The sequence below is a fragment of the Oryx dammah genome, unplaced genomic scaffold (genome assembly GCF_014754425.2).
Source record: "Oryx dammah isolate SB20612 unplaced genomic scaffold, SCBI_Odam_1.1 HiC_scaffold_22, whole genome shotgun sequence".
NCBI lineage: Eukaryota > Metazoa > Chordata > Mammalia > Artiodactyla > Bovidae > Oryx > Oryx dammah.
Window position 1 is genome coordinate 22924350 of NW_024070206.1, and position 22361 is coordinate 22946710.

General features: G+C 42.9%; 1 protein-coding gene across 1 annotated transcript in view; it reads left to right on the top strand.

Moving 5' to 3' along the window:
- The first annotated feature begins 21909 nt into the window (after positions 1 to 21909).
- ZBTB14 (zinc finger and BTB domain containing 14) overlaps positions 21910 to 22361 on the top strand; it is a 7503-nt gene continuing 7051 nt past the window's right edge. Inside the window, exon 1 of the mRNA XM_040264663.1 lies at positions 21910 to 22317. The gene's annotated coding sequence lies outside the window, so the exon portion shown is untranslated. The remainder of the gene's footprint in view (positions 22318 to 22361) is intronic.

Sequence of the window (22361 nt, forward strand, 5' to 3'; positions counted from 1 at the left end):
CAGTTAGAAAATATGATTTTAAATTATTTAATTCAAAATAGCATCAAATATATGAAATTTTAAAAATAAGTCAAAAGAAAAATGAGAAAAACCACCATACCAAAAACTAAAGAAAAATTATTGAGACCAAAATAAATGGAATGACATGTTAATGGATTAAAAAATTTGGAAAAATTGATATAAGACATGAAATTCATATAAATGGATTAAAGTTAAGGAAGTTAATTCTCCCTAAATAGATTTATGGATTTAATAAAATCTCATTAAAAAAGGCTAGCAGTTTCTTTTGTATAAAACTTACAAGATGGTTGTAAATTTTATTTGAAAATGCAAAGGGCCAAGAATACTGAAAAAAATATTGAAGGGGAAAAAAGGGGGCTTATTCTAGTGAATAAGAAGATTTATTACAAAGCTACAGTAATTTAAGGGAGTGTCATTTTTCTGCAAAGATAGCCAAATACACCAGATACAACAGAGGAATAGATCAGAGAATCTACAATCAGTGCTACCCTTACATGGATGATTGATTTTTGAAAAAGGTCACACAGCTAAGTAAGGTGGGAAAAAATGACCTGTTCAATAAAAGTTGTTGGGATGATTGGATATCCAAACATACAAAATGAATCTTGACCCCGACACCACACTACACATTAATCAATTTAGTTGAATTTTAGATATAAATGTGAAAGGAAAATATAATACAAATTTTTAGTATGACATAAGGAAAGGCTTCTTCAATAAGAGACCATAAAATTCCTACAGGAAAAGTTCAGTTCAGTTGCTCAGTTGTGTCCAACTCTTTGTGACCCCATGAACTGCAACCCACAAGGTTCCTCTGTCCATGGGATTCTCCAGGCAAGAATACTGAAGTAGGCTGCCATGCCTTCCTCCAGGGGATCGTCCCAAAACAGGGATCAAACTTGGGTCTCTTGCATCTCTTCCATTGATAGGATGATTCTTTACCAACACCACCACCTGTAAACAGGAAAATGCAAATTAAAACAATACACTGTACATTACGCACATATACATCAGAAGCGCTAATTTTTCTTTTAAATGGAGAAAAGAAACAGGAGAAAATGTGAGAATGTGGAGTAACTGGAACTCTTAACTACTATAAGTAGTGTAAAATGGTGGAATTTTGAAAATCTGTGTAGTAGTTTTTATTAAATTTGTAAATTCACATTCACTATGTCACTAGTTTAAGCAACACTGTATTATTCTTTTGTGTCTTGATTCTGTTGTTCAACACTGAGTCTGTGAGATTCGTTTATGTAATTATTGTGTACCATTCTTCATCATCTGTCTTGAGTTTCTGAGGTTGCTTTGTTCTCGGTTGACTATTGATTACCCACATCAATTCTCCAACATGTGGGGAGCAGAGTAATACCCACTCTTCCTCAGCTCCACCTACAGAAGCAGAAAACTGACTACCTTCACCCTCCTACCATCCTCTTTTGAGCATTATCTTAAGCATAAGGGCATCTTCCTCTTTGAAATTGGGATAAAGATTCAAAGAACAGAGAGTGAAGTACAAATAAAGTTCAGGAATTGGGTTGGCCAGAGAGTTTGTTGTCACAGGAGAACTTTTTGGCCAACCGGATACTTTAGAGGCCAGGCATATGCAATTAGGGTAAATCGAATTGTTTAAAAGAGAAAATCATGGAAGCAGATGACTGAAATTCCAAAGACATTGAAAAGTTTTGCTGTATTCCAGGTACTAGGCTAGACCAACCTAGCCTGGGACACCAAGAAAGACTTTTGGTGGAGAACACACCAGTACAGAGTCTGAAGCCTAACATGAGTCAGCTGATATGGGGCGCAGAGAAGCAATGCGAGAATTCAGCAATCAGAGAAGCATCTGCAGAGGTCCTGGGTGAGTAGCAGCATGAGACATTTTGAAGACCACAGGCACTCATTTGGACAAAAATAGACAACACAACAGCAGAGAGTGGCTGGGTCAGTGTGGTATGTAAGAGGTGGCTTTCAGAAGGACTTGAGGGCCACAGTGCAGAGCTGGGCTGTACCCTCTCAGTTCTCTGGAACCTGTAAAAATTTCAATCCAAAAAAAAAATTTTCAGTTCGATGTTATGGTTGGTAAGGATGACAAACTCAGATCTGCCTGATTTGAGGGTAACGTTGTAGAGGTCGAACTGATATGATTCAGTGATCAATTGCAATGACGGTGAGAGAAATGGTGAATATAAGGATGGGGCTAAGGTTTCTGATTTGTTGGTGATAAAGCCACTGCTGCTCCCTTACACTGAGGAGGAGGTAGAGAGTTTAAGAAGCTGGATGACTAGTACAGTTTTGGAAAAATGAGAGCTAGAAAGTTGCAAATTAATCTAACCAGGGAAGAAGAGCTTGAGACACTACGTGGGAGAGATTAACATTTAAGGGAAAGAGAGATCATAAAAGACAACAGAAAGGACATTTCAGTGTAAGTGCTATTTTAGGCCTGAGGGCTAGAACGTGTCCACTGGCTTCAGCAATAAGGCAGTGATGATTTGGGGTGGCTGGGGCAGAAGCTAGGTACAAGGAAGTGAAACATATACACTATCATATGTAAAACAGAGAGCCAGTGGGAATTTGCTATATGGTTCATGGAACTCAAATTGGGGCTCCCTAACAACCTAGAGAGGTAGGATGGGGTGAGAGGTGGGAGCAAGGTTGAAGAGGGAGGGGATGTATGTATACCTATGGCTGATTCATATTGATGTATGACAGAAACCAACACAGTATTGTAAAGCAATTCTTCTTCAATTAAAAATAGATAATTTTTTTTTTTTTTAAGAGTGAGTGAAAGAAGGAATTGGAATAAGAAAGTGGACATGATGGTTACAGACCACCATTTCAAAGAGCTTAACTCAAGAAAGGAAATGGCCATCAGGACAGACAAGGGAGGTTTTTTAAAATATTAGATTATATAAGCATTTTACGCTGAGGATATCCTCAGTAAAATGGAAGAAAGTTACACCTCCTGGAAATGGTAATCAGTGGAGCATCGTCTAGGGAGAGACCCTTCTACTGCGACAGGAAGACGAGAGCCTTGTGGCAGCAGTGAGTCTGCGGAGCAGGAGCCCAGGGGTTCTCTAGTCTCCCAAAGCCAAGGGAGGACCTTTGCTGTGAGGGTGGAGGCTGCCGGCTGCAGGCTGTAGGTCTGGGGTGGCGCCGACCTTCTTAGTAGCGACGCTTTCTCCCATGCTACTCAGCTGCCTGGGGGCGGGGATGCAAAGATTAGGAAGATTTGGGCTGATGGAACATGAGGGCTTTGCCAGGTTTGTGGGGAGAGATGGACAAGGGAAGTGAAGGTTTGGAGTAAAGGTAATTATTGCTAAATTAAGGTTCTTTGGAGCTTCCTAGGATAGGGTGCTTACTCTTGTTCAGGTTCATCATTCTATAAAGGGGGTGGCTGGAGAACCTGTCCAGAATCAGAGCTCATTGCTGGTAGGTAGAGTGATGTCCAAAATTTAGAACCTTTGACCCTGTGTCTTTTCTACTGCACCCACTGAGGCGTTTTCTGTCCCGGCTCCTCTCTGCCCTGCACACTTGCCCATGGGCACTAACTTGCAGGGTGGATTATTAGAACATGGTCATCAGGCATCTGGAGAAGGCGGGTTTGCTTCACCTCTGACGTTGCTTTTGAGCATCGCTGAGTCACAGGTTGTTCCATGCAGACACGGGCTGCTTAGGTTTACATGTTAACAGGTGGAAACCTTTTCTCTTACTGCTGGTTTTCAGCAGACACCCAGGAAGCACAGGGTTAGTACCATAGGAAAGGAAACTGGATAAGAGACAAAGCCATCCTGTATGTCTGCATCTCTATTCCCACTCTGGAAATAGGTTCCTCTGCACCATTTTCCTAGATTCCACATATATGCATCAATATACAATATTTGTTTTTCTGACTGTTTTTATTCTATGTGATGGACTCTAGGTTCATCCACATCTCTGCAAATGACCCAGTTTCATTCCTTTGTATGGCCATCTATACACTATCATGTGTAAAACAGGCAGCTTGTGGGAACGTGCTAAAAAGCACAGGAAGTTCAGCTTGGTACTCTGTGATGCCCTAGAAGGGTGAGGTGGGGGAAAGGTGGGAGGGAGGTTCAAGAGGGAGGAGATTTATGTATACATATGGCTGATTGAGTCACTTCATTGTGCAGCAGAAACTAACACAGAATAAAAAAAACAATATAATAAAATCTTGAGGAAAAAAAGAGACAAAGCCAGTGATTATAGAATGCTCCCACAGTGGAGAACTTTAAAAATCTTTCCCTACTTTCCTCCAGTCACCTTGTCATCTTTTCTGATGCCAATTCTTTTCACTGTACTTTGAATATTTTCCCTTTGATTTTACTGTCTTTTTTGTTACAAGAAGAAACAGTCATTACTGGGATGTTGGCTTTTGTGAAACAGCAAGGGATGGACTCCTTGCTGACACTGTCCCAGAGATTTCAGTCACCAGCCTCTTGATCGGTGAGGCACTGAAAATGTATCATGGAACCTCTGATGCAGTCATTTTCGGAGTTGAATGTCATGTCAGTCTCTTTCTCAGTGGTTATCAGACTAATTCTGAAAAAGAACAGGGCCCACTACCAATTAGAATTATTCTTCAATAGGGCAGATATATATATTTCAAATACTTAAGTTTAATTATAATTATATAAGTGATCTCAGATCACTTAAAATTCATTTGCATTGCAACAAAGGAAAAGTATCCTTGAAGTTGTTATTCACTCAGTCTTATGTCTGACTCTTTGCGACCCCATGAACTGTACAGCCTCCCCTGTCCATGGGACGATTTCCCAGGCAAGAATATGGAGTGGGCTGCCATTCCCTTCTCTAGGTGATCTTCCCAATCCAGGAATTGAACTTGGGTCTCCTGTATTGCAAGCAGATTATTTACCATCTGAGCCATCAGGGAAGCCCATCCTTGAAGTTACAGATCCCCAAATAATATGACTTAAGAATACTACACAGACCTTTAAAAATGACTGTAGGAACCGGGCTAAACACACTGTTTCAAAACTTACACTGGATTAACGTTTTATTTTGTTGGACATCATGACTCAGGCTTGGAGTTACCACATTCAGCAAATAACAACACAGGGTGCTCAGTCAAATTTGAATTTCAGATAAGCAACAGATAATTTTTAGTATAAATATGATGCACACTTGCATATGTAAGGCAAGTCTCTGCCTCTCTGTGCCTCAGTTTCCTTATCTATAAAACAGAGGCAAGGGTAAGGTAATCTAAGGCTTCCTTTACCTTTGACATTCATGATTAAAATCGGAAGGAACATTCTTAGGTCATTTTCCCATTTACTCAGACATGTCCCGATCTCTGGGGCCAGCTGCTCAGAAGGTCACAATAGGTAAGCCCAGAGTGAAAGTGTTAGTCTGACTGTTTGTGACTCCATGGACAGTAGCCGGCCAACTCCTCTGTTAGTGGGATTCTCCAGGCAAGAATACTAGAGTGGGTTGCCATTCCCTTCTCCAGGGGATCTTCCCGGCCCAGGGATCGAACCTGGGTCTCCTGCATTGCAGGTTGATTTTTTAACCGTCTGAGCCACCGGGGAAGCTGCTGCTGCTGCTGCTAAGTCGCTTCACTTGTGTCCAACTCTGTGCGACCCCGTAGACGGAAGCCCGCCATATTCCCCCGTCCCTGGGATTCTTCAGGCAAGAACACTGGAGTGGGTTGCCATTTCCCTCTCCAATGCATGAAAGTGAAAAGTGAAAGTGAAGTCGCTCAGTCCTGTCCGACTCTCTTCGGGGAAGCCCCAGCCCCTAAATCTGATTGAAATAGCTCTGGTGACATGGACCGGAAGGGGCTAGCTCCCCCTTCTGGACACCTGCCATCATGAACCAGTTCCACAGTTCCAGGGACTCAGTGTCAGATCAATTTGAAATTACACGGATTCCAAGTTTACTTGAAGGCCATCTTTCCCCACACCCACCGGAGACACATTAGAACTCAAGCATACCCATCCTAACTTTTGGATGCTTCTTTACCTGGAAACACAGGCTCCAGGAAGCCAGGCACATAATAGGAACTCAGTAAATGTTTCTTTAATAAATGAGGGAATGGTAGACTAACCAGGTACACGAGGTTCACACATCCTTTCATGTCTGTCGGTGGCTCTGAATTGAAAGTATCTCTGTATTGTTCACCGTTTTCTAAATGTAAGTCTTAAATTTGCAGACAGGCTTCCCTGGTAGCTCAGTGGTAAAGAATCCACCTGCAGTGCAGGAGACATGGGTTGGATCAGGAAGATCCGCTGGAGAAGTAAATGGCAACCCACTCCAGTATTCTTGCCTGGGAAATCCTATGGACAGAGGAGCCTGGTGGGCTACAGTCTGTGGAGTCTCAAAAAAGTTGCCCATGACTTAGTGACTAAATTACACTAACATAAATGACTAAGAGTTTTGCTCCAGTAGGAGATTCTGGGTGCTTTAATAGATGCTTCCTCATGTGGTTACAGATAAATATTATACTTAGAGGATGTGTATTGAATTCATCTTTGCCCTGTTTTCCCCTTAGTCTCTTGGCTTTCACTGCAACACACTATAACTAGGAAACAAGCACATAATCGAAATGTACACCAAAGGCAGAATGTGGTCATATCAAAGGAAAGGCGTTTGCACGTGTGGATCACCCTCACTGTGGCAGGCACTGTGCATACATGGAATTATCATTAAAAACCATCTAGCAGTTTGATGAGGTGGATTTTCAGTCACCTGCCCTTTTTTTAAAGATAATTTTATATTTATTTATGGCTGCTGCGTGGGCTTTTCTCTAGTTGGGGCGAGTGGGAGCTGCTTTCTGGTTGCAGTGCGCGGGCTTCTCATCGCAGTGGCTTCTCTTGCTGTGGAGCACAGGCTCTAGGGTCCATGGGCTTAAGCAGCTGCATGTCCCAGGCACTAGAGCACAGGCTCAGCAGCTGTGCACAGGTTTAGTTGATCCATGACGTGTGGGATCCTCCCAGAGCAGGGATCAAACCACTGTCCACTGCGTCGGCAGGCGAACTCTTTTACCACTGAGCCACCAGGGAAGCCCTCTCTTTTGCTTGGAAGAGATTTTTTTTCCCATGCCCTTAGGTCATACAAATAGTAACAGAATTGAACTTCAAACATAGGTTGATAAATTCTAAAGCCCATACTGTTTTCATTGTCTGAAAGAAAATGCAACATTAGGCAAAAGGGTATGTTTGTCCAATGGAACTGGTGAAAGGAGTGGAAGAAACTATAGGAACTACAGGCATCAAATGAAAATTAGAGGACTGTGGTATCTTAACTAAACAAAAGGTTACATTTGCTTGTCCATCCCAGCAAGGAGGTCCTTTTGTCAATTGTCAGACCCATCGCCTCTACTTTCTAACTTCATTTGTTTTATTTGGTTTGTTGAAGGGAGTACAGAGAAGGGGGTGTGGTCAGGGAGTAAGGATTCTAGCATCCTCAGTGCCTCTTGGTACCTTTATCATCCTAGATGAGTCATTTAGCTTCCCAGCCTCAGTTATTCCATTTCTAAAATATCAGCTCTACCAACTCAATGCCCTCCCAATAGCATGCTGTATATACAGGGGACCCACAAGAAATATACATGTGAATGTTAATTTCATAGCACTGTACAGAAATCATAGTGATCACCTCAACTAAAGGCTATGGAGATGAATATTTGTTTTTCTAAGACCAGCAAGTATGGTAGAAAAAAAAAAAAAGACTTGAGACGCATGATGGATTCTAAAGATCATTTGGATTCCAGGTCAGTCTGGCTGCTGTGGTGACTATAATGATTCTGGGTATACTCGGTTACTGTCCTTTCTACTCGGCAGGGGAATAAATCTCTTTATGATTCTCAATTGCATTTAACACCTTGACAATAAAAATGAGAAATTTTGCATGAAGCGTTGATTTACTCATGATTAGAGCTATAGCAGTTCAGACCAAGTTACTGAATTTGACGGCTGAAGAAATATAAGCATCCAACAGTGGGTTGTTCCAAGTGAAAAACCACTGTGCTGCTTTCAGAAACATTTGGCGAGAGATTTGTGTGGGGACAAAATAATAGCAAAGGCCAAAGATGAACAAATGACAAGCTGGTTATCCATGGATGCCCTGTGGAGTCATAGAAGCTGAAAGAGAGATTCTGGCTGTGATTTCAGGGTCATAATTCCTTCTTGGGACTGCATGCAAATTAAGGAAGAGTTGGCATGATGTGACCATATCAAGGAATTTATGAGTCAGCATAAATAAATAAAAATGCTGACTAGGAGACTAAGTAATTGCCTCTATTTCCTGTCTAACTGCCTATTCTTAAAGTTATATGAGAATCATAAATAAATAAAACCTGAACAGTATGAACGCATGCCCACAAGCTGGAAGTTCAAAATAAAATCAGCATTCTGCATGAAGATTTTTAAAGAAAAGTTATCAGATATAACCCATTCCATGGACTTTTATCTATTAAAGAAGATATCATAAGCTCCCTCTTGTCAGCAGATAAAAATGAAAGAATTATTTTTAGCCTAAATCTTAGGCATTAAAATATTTTCAGCTTCCGGAGACTGCCAGGATGTTGTAAGGTACATTCGGAAATTTTTGTCTTTGGAGGGATTATTTGGGACCAGAAAAGAATGTGTCCCCTCTTGAATTTCACACATTCTGCAACTTACTTCCCCTAAAATACAGATATGATAAAGGCCCCTCCCTTTGAAATATGGGAAACAAACTTTGGCAAACAGTTTTCTTTTAAGGGATATTAGAAATGAAGTGACACTTATGTTTTCTATGCCACTATTCCTGAACTTACTGTGGTCATAGTCATGATGACTGTCTCTTCTAAAACATTACCAGGATCCTACTGCAGATGGTGACTGCAGCCATGAAATTAAAAGACACTTACTCCTTGGAAGAAAAGTTATGACCAACCTAGACAGCATATTCAAAAGTAGAGACATTACTTTGCCAACAAAGGTCTGTCTAGTCAAGGCTATGGTTTTTCCTGTGGTCATGTATGGATGTGGGAGTTGGACTGTGAAGAAAGCTGAGCGCCGAAGAATTGATGCTTTTGAACTGTGGTGTTGGAGAAGACTCTTGAGAGTCCCTTGGACTGCAAGGAGATCCAACCAGTCCATTCTGAAGGAGATCAGCCCTGGGATTTCTTTGGAGGGAATGATGCTAAAGCTCAAACTCCAGTACTTTGGCCACCTCATGCGAAGAGTTGACTCACTGGAAAAGACTCTGAGGCTGGGAGGATTGGGGGCAGGAGGAGAAGGGGACGACAGAGGATGAGATGGCTGGATGGCATCACTGACTTGATGGATGTGAATCTGAGTGAACTCCAGGAGTTGGTGATGGACAGGGAGGCCTGGCATGCTGCGATACATGGGGTTGCAAAGAGTCGGACACGACTGAGCGACTGAACTGAACCTAGTATTTAGTCATGCACTTATTAATCTATTCGGGGTGACTATTTCTGTAGCTCCAATTTGCTACTTCTTTTTTTTGTTTGTTTTCTTCAGCAGCTAATTCCTTTGTGCTGGTATGGTGAGAACATTTTCTCTCTACCATCTCAAATTTCTGTCCCTACTTCCCTACCATGAACAAATGACAATTTCCCTGAGAGCAGGATTATGTCTATCTTGCTCATAGCTCTGTCCTCAACCCCTTATGTATAGCAGGTGCTCAATATGCATTTATGAAGAGAATGACTGAATTGAAACCTCTTTTCTTTTTTCTAATTGAACTATAGCTGATTTACAGTGTTGCATCAGTTTCTAGTGCACAATAAAGTAATTCATTTATATATATTCTTTTCCTTATTTTACTATAACTTATTATAAGATATAGAATTTATATATATATTATATATATTCTTTTCCATATTTTACTATAACTTATTATAAGATATAGAATTTATATATATATTATATATATTCTTTTCCATATTTTTACTATAACTTATTATAAGATATTGAATATAGATCCCTGTGCTATACAGTGGGTCCTTGTTGTTTATATATAGTAGTCTGTATCTGCTAATCCCAAATTCCCAATTTAACCTCCCCCCCCCAACCCCCCCCCCCCCAACAGCTTTCCCCTTTGGAAAACATCAGTTCAGTCTAGTCGCTCAGTCGTGTCCGACTCTTTGCAAGCCCATGGACTGCAGCACGCCAGGCTTCCCTGTCCATCACCAGCTCCTGGAGCTTGCTCAAATTCATGTCCATCAAGTTGGTGATGCCATCCAACCATCCCATCCTCTGTCGCCCTCTTCTCCTCCTGCCTTCAATCTTTCCCAGCATCACGGTCTTTTCCAGTGAGTCAGTTCTTTGCATCATGTGGTCAAAGTATTGGAGCTTCAGCTTCAGCATCAGTCCTTCATGAATGAATATTCAGGACTGATTTCCTTTGGAAAACATAAGTTTGTTTTCTATGTCTGTGAGTCTGTTTTGGAAATGTTTGTTTGTATCATATTTTAGATTCCACATGAGTGATACCATATAATATTTGTCTTTCTCTATCTGACTTCCTTCACTTAGTATGATCATCTCTAGGTCCTTGCACGTTGCTGTAGATGGCATTATTTCATTCTTTTTATGGCTGAGTAATATTCCATTGTCTATATGCACCACATCTTCATCCGTCCCTCTGTTGCTGGACATTTAGGTTGTTTCCATATCTGGGCTATTGTCAACAGGGCTGCAATGAACATTGGGTGCATGTATCTTTTCAAATTAGAGTTTTCTCTAGATATATTCCCAGGAGTGGAACATTTCTAGAGGTAACATATGATCCAGTGTCTCTTTTCAATGCACTGTGAAGGCAAAGGTGGAGGGGACCAGTGTACAGAGAAATTCAGCAACTGTCCCAGTGGTCTCAAGAGAGCAAAATTATTTCAGCTCAACTTGGGAGAATCTCTTCCATGTTGTTGACAGTCAGCAACCTGAGGCTCCTGTGAAAGCTTAAGACAATAACAACAGTTTAAAGCTTTCTATTCATGAGAGTGAAAATGAAGCTAAGACATAAGAAAATCACCTTTTGAGTCAGGGCAGGCTGGTATAGTGGTTAAGAGATCCTGGAGTGAGGTGATCTGGGTTCAGATCCTTGGCTGGCCATGTGCTAGGTGGATGATGTTTGACAAATTCTTTAATTTTGATGTGCTTCAATTTTATCACTTGTAAATGGGGATGCCTACCTCTTGGAGTGTTGTAAGGATACATGAATGAATACATGTGAAGTGTTTGGAAGTCTTCCTGACTCATGATGACTACTGTACAGGCATTCACTGTTTACATTATTATTATTTACCTTCAAGAAGCCAGCAAGCAGGTCTGCAGGACCAAGTGACCAGAGATTGTTTCTAGGCTGTACCAGTAACCAGCTCCAAGTGCTGGTGCTAACATCTCTAGTTTTTTGTCTTTTCATCTATAAAATGAGGTAGTCAGCCACATGGAAGGACTTCTAGATTAAATCCTGTAACAACTGCTTCCCTTCTAAAATGGAAATGCACAGGGGCCATAACAATGATCTGTGAGTGTGTAGGTATCACACACACGCAAAGTGAATGTATCAGTACAGGGTGTATTCAGTACTCTATTCATTATAAAACATTTGAATATTAATTTCCAAGTCTGATAAGCCCCACTTACTCCTCAGGTTTAAAACTGAGTGATCACAAAAGGAAATGGAGGATGAGATGGTTGGATGGCATCACTGACTCAATGGGCATGAGTTTGAGTAAACTCTAGGAGATAGTGAAGGACAGGGAAGGCTGGCGTGCTGCAGTCCATGGGGTAGCAGAGTCGGACATGCCTCAGTGAACAACAATAAAAGGAAATAAGGCAACTATAAAAGCCTGTGGATAAAATGGATTGCCTGCTGCCCGGCAGTTCCTTCTTTCTCCTCCACTCTCTTTGTTCATTTCTTTCTTCTCAAACTTTTCTTCCTGTTCTCACTCCAGTTTCATGGGTTCCTATAACTGGAAGCATCTGTCTCATTCTTGATGGCCCCATAATTGAATACATTGCTGTTCTTTTTTTGGAAATTGGATTGTTCATGTATTTCTTTTTATTCTAAAGTAAAATATGATCTATTTGTCTTCAGTGGATAACTGTAGCCGAGAATGGAGATATTTAGTAGACTGGTAAAATCTATCATAAATCTACAGATGCATGCAGGACACATGGCTTATGGGAAAAGCATAAAATTAATCTGCTGTGGTCCATGTATTATGTGGGCTTCCTGCCCACTCATCACTTGAGTGAAATTAGAGGCCAAAGTGTAGAAAACTGGAATACATATACATTTATTTCTTTAGAAAATAGAGTGTGTGTTCACTCAGTTGTGTCCAACTCTTTGCCACGCCATGGACAATAGCCCACAAGCCTCTTTTGTCCATGGGATTTCCCAGGCAAGAATACTGGGGTGGGAAGTCATTCCCTTCTCCAGGGGCTCTTCCCGACCCAGGGATCAAACCTGGGTCTCCTACATTGCAGGCAGATTCTTCACCATCTGAGCCACAAGGGAAGCCCTTAAATACAGTGTAGGTTTTTCCAAAAAGATCTATTTAGAAAGATAAACAGCTTCCCTCCAAAGCTGAGGACACAGTAGGAGAAGCCAGTGACATAATCTGTCAGATCACTTCCTTTTCCTATTATAGAATGGGCTCAAATATTGACTCTGAAAAGATCTATGTGTCTTGATGAATTTCTTAGGACTCCTGTTGAATTGTTCCTCTTTTAACTGGCGATTGAGACACGACTGGGCGACTTCACTTTCACTTTCCTGTTGAATTGTTCCTCTTTTAACTGGCGATTGGGACTGTGACTTTTATTAATATCAGATAAGAAAAGCATGGGAAAATATATTAGCTTATTCCCTAAGCATAAAGATAGTCATGGAATATTTAGGGTCATCTGTTACATTTATTATTTTACAGTTTGAATATTGTAGCAGCTAATAGATGAACTGGCTGAAATTCATGCTCAACCTATTCATCCCAAAGGATGAATTCTTTGATTCAAAGAATTTAGAATCAAAGTGGTATCTAGTTAGGCAGACAAATCTGTGTGAGTCGTCAACTAGATTAAGAGGAGAAAATGAACTTTCTACTTATTCCACTTGACCTCATCTGCTGTCTCTTATAAAGCATGGAAACTGAAGAATGGCTCATTTCTGGAAAGAACTATGAGCCGATCATGAAAGATGGATGAGGGCTGTAGAGATATTAACATGATGGAGTGAAGAATTCCACTGAGATGTCCTTATCCATTTAGTGTCAACCCTGTCCTGCAGAGCAAATGTTCCCTTCTTAGTCATGCCAGAAGTTAAGCACTGGAGCCTGAAGAGGGAAGCCAACAGCAGACTCTGTTCCAGGAACTGTGTTAATATCTTAAAAGAATCATCTTATGTGAATCTCTCGACACTCTGAATGTCCTTGATTGGCCCCTTCCTCTTTGCTGATTTTCATGGGTGGCTGTACCTTCTGATCACCTGGAGAGCTGTTGTAACTCCAGATCACTCAGTGTACCCCCAGACACAATTGATTAGAAACTCTGAGAGTGAGACCACAGGGGAAGTATCTTTAAAACCCCCCAGATGATGACTGTGAGTAACCAAGACTGACAAGGACTGTTCTCAGGCATCTGCTGGACGCTGGTCCTCACCAGAGGATGTGGCTCCCTGTACCCCTCTGGAGAGTGACTGTTTGTGCTTCTGCCTAGAGCTGAGAGGTGCCCACCTTCTCTTCCCAAACCTTTTCCCCTCTCTTCTCCATAAAAGCCCATAGCTGTGACTGTCTGATCATCTAACTATCCAACCTACTACCCCTCTTTGTTGCCATCATGATCCACCCACCACTGTCACTTCCCCTTAGAAGATTTTAGTTCCAGGAGTCTGAAGCCTTGCTAGAATCTGCCTGGAAGAATATGGTCATCATTAAATTAGAGTGTTTTGCCATTTCCTCTTCAACAAACATTAAACAAACGGTGGCAAAATGTTAACAACTGGTAAATTTGCATGCTAAGTCACTTCAGTCGTGTCCGACTCTTTGCAAAACCATGGACTGTAGTCTTCCAGGCTCCTCTGTCCATGGGATTCTCCAGGCAAGAATACTGGAGTGAGTTGCCATATTCTCCTCCTGGGGATCTTCCGACCCAGGAGTCAAACCCACATCTCTTATGTCTCCTGCATTGCCGGGCAGGTTCTTTACCACTAGTGCCACCCGGGAAGCCCCCCTGTAAATCTGAATAAAGGTAAAATAAATATCCTTGCAGAGGGAAATGGCAACCCACTCCAATATTCTTGCCTGGATGATTCCATGGACAGAGGAGCCTGGCGGGTTACAGTCTATGAGGTCGCAAAGAGTTGGACATGACTGAGCAACTAACACACACAAAATAAATACAGAAATTCTTCTTACTATATTCTTTCAAAATAAGAGGCTACCCAAGAAAAGATAACTCAAACAATTTCCATATAATTAGAAACTAAATAACATTTATCACACTTGGATTACTAAATAACATGAGTTAAAAAGGAAGTCATAAAGAAACCTAAGAAATACATAGAACTGAATGTAAATAAAACTACACAGAAAAATATGCTGGAAAGGGAAAAGCAGTCCTGAGGGGGAAATGTAGACATAGCTCTTTGAAATAAATGTATCCAAAAACAAGCAACCTTATCACCAAGCCAATTTTTTATTTTCATTCTGGTTCTCCTACTGCTGGGCTCTCCATGCAGGGGCCCCCAGTTCCTGGCTGAAGAATAGAGAAAGGAGCCCCAGCAAGGCAGAAGTTACCAGGCAGTCGCAGAAAGAAAGAAATCCAGGAAAGCAATGCCATAAAGCTGTTTATAAATCCTAGGTTCACTTTCAAGCCGCACGTGGAAGGATCTGATCCTGAACTAACGATTGCCGCCCAGGTCCTATGCTGGCCAATGCATGATAACACTTGCAACAGATCCAAATAGCATCCAAATATACCAAGCAAGGGGGCTTCCCTGGTGGCTCAGATGGTAAAGGGTCTGCCTACAATGTGGGTAGACCCAGATTCTATCCCTGGGTTGGGAAGATCCCTTGGAGTATGAAATGGCAACCCACTCCTATATTCTTGCCTAGAAAATTCCATGGACAGAGGAGTCTGGCAGGCCACAGTCCAAGGGGTCTCAAAGAGTCAGACACTGACTGAGCACACAGCACACAATACCACCAAGAACCCTCTGAACGTATGTTAAAAACTGACCAGAACGTAACCTGATTGTCTGCTAAAATTTAAAGAAAAAGAAATCAGCATTTTTCCAGATAGGATTTCACATGGCCCAGAGTCTTGTAACATAGTATTTAAAATACCTAAGACACAGTTCAGAATTATTCTGTATGAAAAGACCCAGGAAATCAGAATTCATTTCTAAAAGACAGTCAACAGAAAGTAACAGTGAGATGACAAAGATGTTGGAATTAAGTAACAAAGACTTAGAAGCAGTTTTATTAAAATTCTCTAACAAACAATTAGGAACACTCTTAAATACAAAACTAGAAAGTCTCAGAAAAGAAAGAGAAGACTAAAAGAAAAAACATAAATTTTAGACTGAAATAGACAACTGAAATGAAAAATCTCACTGAGTGGGCTAACTAGCAGATTGAAGGTGAAAAAAGGGCAAATCAATTAACTTGATAGAGCAATAGAAATTATTCAATCTCAGCAAGAGGGAAACAAATTTTTTAAAAAATGAGAAGTCTTATAATCCTAAGAGAAAAAATTGTTTTAATCCAATGTCTATATCATTAAAATCTCAGAAGAGGAGAAAGAATGGATGCTGGAAAAAAAAAAATGAAAAAACAATGGCCAAAAAGTTCTCCCAGTTAGAGAAATATATAAACCTGCAGATTCAAGAAGCTCAGTAAATCCCAAATAAGATAATCTTAATAAAATTCATCCCCAGAAATATCATAATTAAAATGCTGAAAACCAAAACAAGGAAAAAATCTTGAAAGAAACCAGAGAAAAATAATTACCTACACAGAAAATCTTGTTGTTTTGAAATAATAATATATATGCAGAAGTTATCAAAAATATAAAGTGTTCCTATAAATCCTTCACCCAGCTTCCTCTAATGTTAACCCAAGAGAACCGTGAGAGTGTCCTCTGAATGACCAGCTTCAAGAGGAGGAAGACAAAGCCTGTCTTGGTGTGAAGGTCTACCCAGGGTAGACCAGACTCCCCACCACGTTCCAGCCTACAGGGGAAGGATCCTTTCATTCAGCCAACTCCATCTTTTTTTTAACATCAAAAACATTTTGTATTGGGGTATAGCTGATTAACGGTGTCGTGGTAGTTTCAGGTGAACAGCGAATGGACTCAGCCACACACATACAAGAACCCATTTTCCCCCAAACTCCCCTCCCATCCGGGTCACCACATAACATTGAGCAGAGTTCCGTGTGCTATACAGTAGGTCTTTGTTGGTTATTCATTTTGAATATAGCAGTGTGTACATGACCTTCCCAAAGTCCCTAACTATCCCTTCCCCCCAGCAACCATAAGTTTGTTTTCTAAGTCTGTGAGTCTCTTTCTGCTTTGTAAGTAAGCTCATTTGTATCATTTCTTTTTAGATTCCACAGATAAGGAATGTCATATAATACTTCTCTTTCTGTCTGACTTACTGCACTCCGTATGACATTCTCTAGGTCCATCCACGTTGCTGTAAATGGCATTGCTTCATTCATTTTAATGGCTGAGTAATATTCCATTGTATACATGTAGCACATCGTCTTTATCCATTCCTCTGTTGATGGACATTTAGGTTGCTTCTGTGTCTTGGCTATTGTAAACAGTGCTTCAGTGAACACTGGGGTGCATGTGTCTTTTTGGGCCATGATTTTCTCTGGATATATGCCCAGGAGTGGGACTGCAGGGTCATATGGTGGCAGCCAATCCATCTTTGTGCAACAGTTTTTCCCCATGGGCAAAGCAAAAGTTTGTCCTTGTGCTCCTTACCTTGGAAGATGTTTGGAACTTTTTTGATTCACCTCTCCCACCTGAAAGGTTGCTGTTAGCTTAGGTTCTCTCTTTAGAGCTCAGGTATGACAGAAAAGTTCCAAGGAGCAGTTCCTCAGGATACCCTGTTCTTCTCTTTCTCTCGAAAATGAGAATAAACCTCCCCAGAAATTCACTTCACCAAAGGAATTCCCTGGCCCAGCATAACCAAAATGGGCAACAAGAAATGTCCATAGCAAGGGCTCAATTAAATCTTGTATCTACAAAGCTGGAAAACAAGATTGAAGTATCTTGTAAGCAGACGCATCTTCCAATAAGTGTATTTCTGAAGATACAGAACTACATAGCAAGGTGCCTTTCCCCTTTCTACTAAAGAAAACTTTTTTTGTCCATTACTTTTATTGTTGTTAATTAAGAGATAATACAGTGGTTCAAGTGGAAGCCTGATATAATTAGAATTCTTAGAATAATGTTTTATAACTGTAGATCCTTTAAATGTGAATCTTATCAATTAATTGCTTCCATTTTATTCTATTTCTAGGTAGTATAATTAAGGTGTTTTTGTTCTTAACAAGACCCTGAAATCATCCAGAAATGCAGCAATAATAATTTTTGATTTTTCTTCTAAAATGTGTTTGAGCTTTTTCTCTTTTGGTTTCATTGCTATCATTTTATAGTAACTTCAGTGAAAACCTCATGGGAACATAATTCTTAGGATAATGTTCTATAAATGTGTATTCTGTAAATGTGAATCTCAGTAGTAATTAGCTTTCTTTGTATTTGCTTTCCAGATAGTGTATAGTATTTCTATTGTTGCTGTCTATTAATAACAAGTTTCTTATCTTGATCCACAAACAGAACAGTGTTTTGTGTCTCTAATTCAGCATTTTTACTCATTTCATTTCAATGCTGTTGTTAAGTCCTCATAGTCATTCAAGCGGAAGTTTGATCAGAGTCTTTTCTTAGGATAGTGTGATGAATGTATTTCATTCGAAAGTAAAATTTCATGAGTGAATCATTAACTTTTATTTCTAGATAAAGAAAGATAGGATTTCAGTTGCTGGTGTCAAAAAATCATTTCCCATAACCTGAACTATGAGAAAAGTTTTACATGAGCAGTCACACCATTGGAGGTATTTGAAATTCAAAGTCTATATCTGCTTTCCATAGCCTGTATTTACCCTAGTTGTAAGATTAATATATTTACCCAAGTAAATGTTAGTTTACCCTCTGATGGCGCTCACTGTGCATAGTATAAAATCCACAGCCCTCATTATGGACTGCAAAGCCCCAGATGTGCTGAGCTCCGCTGTTCCACTGACCTGTCTCACGCCCACTGAGCTTTGGTCACTCTGTCCTGCTCTAGAGCCTCAACCCACCAAGTCTCTTCCATCTTTTCCTTCATGCTATTCCCTGTCTGCCTGAAATGCTAGACCCCAACCCCAAAGATGCCTGTCTCCCCTCACTCCTGTGGTCTCAAATATCCATCTTCGAAGAAGCTTTCACTGAGTTCGCAACCACAATGAGTTCTTCTGTTTCATGACATTCTGAGCTTTGTACCTTTTTATTAGTAGCATTATCAGAATGCGCAGTTGTAAAATTACTCATGTGATCATGTTTGAATGTGTGTTTCCCTACCTCCGCATCATCTGGGATTAGGTCTGCCTCCCATTCATGTACCATGTCCAGTGTTTTCAGAGCAGCAAGGGGAGAGTGCTCCTGGCACTTGGTGGGACACTTTTCCTTGCGCAGGTGTTTTATGTTTGGCTGCAATGACAAAGCATAAAACACAGCCTTCCGGCGCCTAATGAAGCAAGCGTTTCTTTCTCACTCACGAGTTTGTGGATGAGCTGTCGCCTGCCTGGGCTTGGCAGGCCTTGCATTTCAGGTCAGCTTCCTTCTCTGAGGCCTGCTTGTCATTTGACCACCCAGGCAGAAGAGACAGTGGCAACCTAGGCCCAGTCCTCACGGAAGACCGCACAAACCCAGGCGGGAAGGGGAACACAAGCTGCTTCTCAAAGCCTCTGTTCGGAACACATGCACCCACTTTTCTGCACATCTTCTACTGATCAGAGGGCCCAAGGTCAGTGTGACAGAGACATTAACTCCATGCTGATGATCTAACATCACCCATGTCCCTGGGGGCCATTCCAAAGCCACTCTAGGCCCTGGCGCCCCAGACTCCCACCTTACAATTAAATTTTTTTTTAGATTTCTATTTATTTATTTATTTTCAGGTATACTGGGTCTTCATTGTGGTGTACAGGCTTCTCACTGCGGTGGCATCTCTTGTTGCAGAGCCCAGGATCCAGAATGCAGGCTTTGTATGGGTTCAGAATGTATGGGTTCAGTAGTTCCAGCTCCCGGGCTCTAGACACAGGCTCAGTAGTTGTGGCACAGGGCTTAGTTGCCTTCCCAGACCAGAGATCAAACCCATGTCCCCTGCATTGGCAGGCAGATTCTTAACTAGACCACCAGGGAGGTCCCGGCCTTACAAGCAGGTTCCAATTAGGAGGCAGCCATGAGCACCCTAGGGGGAGGAACAGTGTGTTCCCAGCATAGTTGTTGGCTTGAGAGTCCCACAGAGTGACAGGATTCGGAGCAGGAGAGGCAGAAGACTTCCTTCAAGGGCCTCAGATCTGTGAGTTTCAGAAAGCTCCTGAGCCCACATCAACCCACAGCGTGTCCTTGTAACTCCCCACAGTACTGCGTGAGTCGTCACTTACCTGTCAGCCCTTATTTATGGAGGGCCTAAGGGATGCTGGGTGGCGCCGAGGTAAGGCTGCTGTGTGCCGGGTCTGGGTCAGGCCCTTCCTTTGTAGCTTCCCCTCCTCCCTCCTCCAGCCCATGGAATTTCCTCTTTTGTTTAAACTCACCCCATGATTCCCATGGAGCAAGGGACAGAGCCCAGGCATGAGCGAACAAAACAAATGAAAAAGCGGAATAATTCATGCAAAATCAAGATGTCAAGGACCTGTCACTTGAGAACTGCATTCTGCTGCTCAAGAACTCTTCTGAGCCATTTTAATTGGATCAGATTAGTCAAATCCTGAAAGACTTTACCTAGCCATATGCCAAGAGACAGTCTTTACATAGTAGATAGGTAATCAATATATGCAGAATGAGTGTATAAAGCTATGCAATTAAGTGGTATGGAGGGAGTGTTTGCATCGAACGATGAACCATAACTAAGAGAGCTATGCCCACACACTGCTCAGTGAAATGACAGCTTTATCACTTGATAACATAATCTTATGATATACTGCTATTATTATCCCCCTATAAAAACACAGACAAGATTGAAATATAACCTTAAAAGCTATGGGAAACCCCATGGACAGAGAAGCCTGGTGGGCTACAGTCTGGGGTTGCAAAGGACACCACTTAGCAACTAAACAAACACATAAGAATAATCAGGCCCAGCGTGGCATCAGAGGGGACGTGGGCCACCTAGGGATCAAGTGTGGGCCTGATCCCTGGTGGTTCTGATTCTGTTCTTGCCACTGAAATCCACTATCCAGACAGACTTGGCAGGTCACTTAACACCATCGCGCTAGTATTTGAGCTAATCACTTAATTGAGCATTACTCCATTTAATCCTCACAATTTCCTGCTCTTATCAGAGAACAAGAAGTGAGGTTTGGAAAGCTAAATCATATACCCAATATTTGAAGTGAGTATGTCTGACTTTAGAACTGGTCTATTCTACCTCGTTTCATTCAGTAGACCCTCAGGCTTTTGTGAACATCAAAAAAGATGTGTATAAAAAGCACTTTTGGAAACGTTGAAACCGACATCAATTAGTACTACAAATCACCTCGGGACGAACAGAATTTCTTTGGAATTTAACACAATCATAATATAATTTCTTCAAGGTGTATTATGGACCCGTTACCAGCGTTAATTTTTGTAATTTTGTTTTTATCGCACAAGCCCACAAGGATGGTCCTGCTCTAATTTTTAGATGTGAATTACGAATGTTTTGGCAAAACGCTGTTAAAACAGGTGTGATAAAGCTGCACACGTGACGCGAGGGAGCCGCGGCGGCGTCCAGCTTCCTATGCAGATGAGCAGAAAAGGGGGAGCGGGAGAGACTCCCCAGGACCGTCACTGCATGGGAGCGATGATGCTCCCACAGCACAAGAGTCTTTACTCTGCTCAACAGGGATGTAGGAACGGCGCTGAGTTATCAGAGTTCTCCGAGGGAGCTGCAAAAGAAGCCGAACCCAGGGGCTCCACCGCCAGGGATGGGCTATTCGGCCTCCAGCCCCGAGACTTTTCCTTGCGAGTTTCCGGGGAGATGCGGCAGCGTGGGCGCGTCCCTGACTGGCTCCTGAGCTTCGGAGCTGTGGGTGTGGGTGTGGGCGTGTGTATGATCCCTTTCCTCTCTGGGATTGGGATCGCCCCTTACAGTCCAAATGAAAAGATGTCACCTTTGCATCGCTTCTACAAACGCTTACTGAGCTCCTATAACTCGCCCATAGACAAAATGCGGCGGCGATGCCCGCTAAGACCCAACGCCCGCGAGCGCGCGTCTCGCTGTCTCCGGCGAGCGCGGAAGGCAGGGTGCCCGGAACGCCCGCCCGGAACTCGCGGGCGAGCCCCGCAGCCGCGGCGCCCGGCCTGCGCGCGCCCGAGGGCGGCACTGCCCACGCACATGCACACGCACGGGAGCGCCGGGCTCCCGCGTCCCCGGTGCCGCGCCGACGCCGGCGCAGGGCGCGGGCGGGAGCTCGGGAGTCCGAGCGGGAGGCGGGAGCGGCAGGCGGGGCGGGTGCCCGCGAGCGGCGCTCGTGCATTCGCTCCTCCGTTCCTAAGCCCCGCCCCGGTCCCGCCCACCCCCTTCTCCCGCGCGCGGGCTCCGCGCGCCCCAACCCGCGCGCGTGCGCGCGCGTGCGCAGGCCAGGGCCCTCCGGGGGCGGCCCCGTAGACTCCAACGAAAGCGTCGCAAGGTCCCGGATTAACCCTTTCCCCGCTCGCCCATTTAGAGGCCCGGTCGTGTTCCGTGCCTGCGCAAGCCGGCGGCGCGCCTTCCCCCTGGCCCGCACCGCGCATGCACGGGAAGGGGGGGTGCCGGTGGGGGTGTTCGCGGCCGGCTAGACATTCTGTGCTCGTGCAGGAGGAGGGCTGCTACCATCAGGGACGTGCACGATTTCCCCCCCACCCCGCCCCCTCCCCAAACTCCAAAAAAAAAAAAAAATCCAAAACACACTGCCACCCACCGTGCCCCCGCGCCCCGCGTCCATCCCGTCCCCGGCCTGCGTGCAGCGAGCGCGGGGAGCCCACGGCGAGTGTCTGTGGCTGTGCCAGGCTGCAGGTAAGCGCGGGCCGGGGGTGCGGAAGGGGCCCGGGCCGGCCGCG